Raw genomic sequence first — 3,610 nt, 5'->3', positions numbered from 1 at the left:
GTGGCGTCTGGGAAGAGTTATCCAGGTATTCCCAGGCCCGATGGCTTAGTCAGAAAGGTTCGTCTGCATACTAGCTCTGGAGATCTAATCCGGCCATCGTGAAGCTATGCCTTTTGGAAATGGATATCGATTCTGCCGGGTTTTTAGGTAGATCTACCACTTAGCTGTCCTCAATGGTTTGCTTGTGACACCCGTGCACAAACAAAGGGGGGGAGTGTAGCCGCTGTTATCAACACGGCATGGCGTAGCTGCTGGAATCAGCATCACATGTTTAACCTCTGTAGCCACTGCCATCACCATCGGCATGGCGTAGCTGCTGGCATCAGATCACATGTTATCATCCCTCGAGGACTTGGTTGACGTTTTCCTCATGGGTTGCGATAAGGATAATGCCATAGCCGTGCTCCTCCGTTTGTATATGTGCTGAATTAGGCTTGTCCCTAGTGTTGACGTATATATGGAAGGAAGGTTGTTTCACGGAAGAGGGCCATCACAGGTTTATTAGAGCAGTTTGAGAGTGAATACTGGCTCGACAACACGTACCTAAAGACGATCTGAAGACTTCTGTTAAAGGCCTTGACTGTTCCCACTATGCGTATGTATCTTAACATTTATGTAAGATATAGACTAGTGTTCGTATATGTTGTTGTTTACCTTAAGCAGTAGGATATAGTGATATTCTTAGCAACCAGTAAATGTATTCTTTCTATAGTTATAATATTATAAGTACTGATATAATCTCGTTAGTGAATCTAAGTCGAATTGTAACAGTAAATCTGATTATTATTGTATTATTATTGTATTGATTATGATTGGTATCGTATTGATTATGTATTGATTACAGGTTTGACCGCAATCCAATAAATCGTGGAGCGAGTTCTACGCAGTGGTATCAGTCACCTTGAGTTAACACGAATAATCTGAGCGCATGAATTGGCGCTTACAGGCTGAGCTGATCTGAAGCAGGCACAGTCTTGTCTAAACAGGCTGGAGGGACGAGACCCCGTGAGAGTTGGGGTTTGGGTGGGTTGGGGGGGTTGGTAGAGGGAAGGAGGGAGGGAGGGACTGAGGGAGTGAGGGAAGAGGTTGGTGGAGGGAAGGAGGGAGGGAAGAGGTTGGTGGAGGAAAGGAGGGAGGGAGGGAGGGAGGAGGTTGGTGGAGGGAAGGAGGGAGGGAGGGAGGGAGGGAGGAGGTTGGTGGAGGGAAGGAGGGAGGGAGGGAGGTGGGAGGGAGGGAGGAGGGAGGGAGGGAGGAGGTTGGTGGAGGGAAGGAGGGAGGGAGGGAGGGAGGGAGGAGGTTGGTGGAGGGAAGGAGGGAGGAGGTTGGTGGAGGGAAGGAGGGAGGAGGTTGGTGGAGGGAAGGAGGGAGTGAGGGAGGGAGGGAGGAGGTTGGTGGAGGGAAGGAGGGAGTGAAGGAGTGAGGGAAGAGGTTGGTGGAGGGAAGGAGGGAGGGAGGGAGGAGGTTGGTGGAGGTGAAGGAGGAAGGGAGGGAGGAAGTTGGTGGAGAGTAGGAGGGAGGGAGGGAGGAGGTTGGTGGAGGGAAGGAGGGAGGGAGGGAGGAAGTTGGTAGAGGGAAGAGGGAGGGAGGAAGTTGGTGAAGAGTAAGAAGGGGACAAGAGCCAGGGAGGGGGTGGAAGGAGGGGGATGGGGAGGGTGGGGAATAGGTGGAGTGGAAGGGGAGGAATAGAAGGTACAAAAAAAAATAAGGGGAGATATTTACCAGAAGCCAGGGTGTTTAGTAAGGAAAGACTAAGGGAGGAGTGTGAAGGGGGATAATGGGGAAGAAGGAAGGGCAGGAGGGTAAGAGGGTTGGAAGTAAGGGGTTGGGGGGGTAGGGAGCACTCTCTTCCCCACATTACGTAAGACAGGATAATGTCAGAGAGCTTCCAGATGACTCTCAAGACAAATGAACTCTCTTCCGGAATTCAGAGAGCGAGGCAGTAGGAAAAGAGTGAGAGAGAGAGGGAAGGAGGGAATGAGAGAGAGAGAGAGAGAGAGAGAGAGAGCGAGAGAGAGAGAGAGAGAGAGAGAGAGAGAGAGAGAGAGAGAGAGAGAGAGAGAGAGAGATAGATAGATAGATAGATAGATAGATAGATAGATAGAGAGAGAGAGAGAGAGAGAGAGAGAGAGAGAGAGCGAGAGAGAGAGAGAGAGCGAGAGAGAGAGAGAGGGAGAGAGAGAGAGAGAGAGAGAGAGAGAGAGAGAGAGAGAGAGAGAGAGAATGAGAGAGAGAGAGAGAGAGAGAGAGAGAGAGAGAGAGAGAGAGAGAGAGAGAGAGAGAGAGAGAGAGAGAGAGAGAGAGAGCGAGAGAGAGAGGGAGAGAGAGAGAGAAAGAGATAGAGATAGATAGATAGATAGAGAGAGAGAGAGAGAGAGAGAGAGAGAGAGAGAGAGAGAGAGAGAGAGAGAGAGAGAGAGAGAGAGAGAGAGAGAGAGAGAGAGAGAGAGAGAGAGAGAGAGAGAGAGAGAGAGAGAGAGAGAGAGAGAGAGAGAGAGAGAGAGAGACAAAGAAAGAGACAGCCAGAGAAAGAGAGAAAGAATCAGTGAGAGAAAGAATCAGTGAGAGAAAGAAAGAAAGAAAGAAAGAGAGAAAAAAAAAAATATAACACCGACAACGATGAACGACCACGAGTAACGACTCCACCAACCAACGACCCCGCCAACGCCAACGACGACGAAGATGATGATGGCGATGATAATGATGATGATGATGATGACGACATTCCGACCGCCTTTCTTAGTGATGACGCGTCGCTTGTGCTTTGACAATGGCGTCGGCGAGGGAGATGGATGTGCTGGTGACGGGCCTCATTATTTTGTTCTTTTGTTGTTCTAGAAGCTTCTATGGGAGCGCTTGAGAGGGGAGATAGAGAGCGAGGGGTGAGGGGAAGACGAGGTGGTGGGGAGGGAGGGAAGGAGGGAGGGAAGGAGGGGGAGGTAGGGATGGTGGGAAGGAGACGGAGGCAAGGATGGTGGGGAGGGAGGGAGGGAGGGAGGGAGGGAGGGAGGGGGGAAGGAGGGGGAGGTAGGGATGGTGGGAAAGGAGGAAGGAAGGGAGATAGAGCGCGAGGGATGAGGGGTGGTGGGGAGGGAGGGAGGGGGGAAGGAGGGGGAGGTAGGGATGGTGGGGGAGGTAGGGATGTTGGGAAAGGAGGAAGGAAGGGAGATAGAGAGCGAGGGGGAGGGGAAGACGGGATGGTGGGGAGGGAGGGAGGGAAGGATGGTGGGGAGGGAGGGAGGGAGGGAGGGAGGGAGGGGGGAAGGAGGGGGAGGTAGGGATGGTGGGGAAGGAGGAAGGAAGGGGGGGAGGGAGGGGGGAAGGAGGGGGAAGTAAGGATGGTAGGGAGGGAGGGAGGGAGGAAGGGAGGGAGGATAGGAAGAATGAACAGGGAGGTAGGGATGGAGGGGAGAGAGAAGGGAAGGAAGGGAGGGAGGTAGGGGGAGGGAAGAGGGGATGTAAGCATAGGGGAAGGAGGAATGATGAAGGGAAGGAAGGAGAGAGAGAAAGAGGGATAGGGTGAAGTTGGGAGGGGCAGGGGGGTTAGGAAAGAGGGGGTTAGGAGGGGTATTGAGGATGAGGCTTTCAGCTGGTAAACAAATCTTTCGAGAAA

The sequence above is a fragment of the Penaeus chinensis genome, chromosome 10, assembly GCF_019202785.1.
Source record: "Penaeus chinensis breed Huanghai No. 1 chromosome 10, ASM1920278v2, whole genome shotgun sequence".
Taxonomy (NCBI): Eukaryota; Metazoa; Arthropoda; class Malacostraca; order Decapoda; family Penaeidae; genus Penaeus; species Penaeus chinensis.
Note: the sequence above shows the minus strand (reverse complement) of the source record.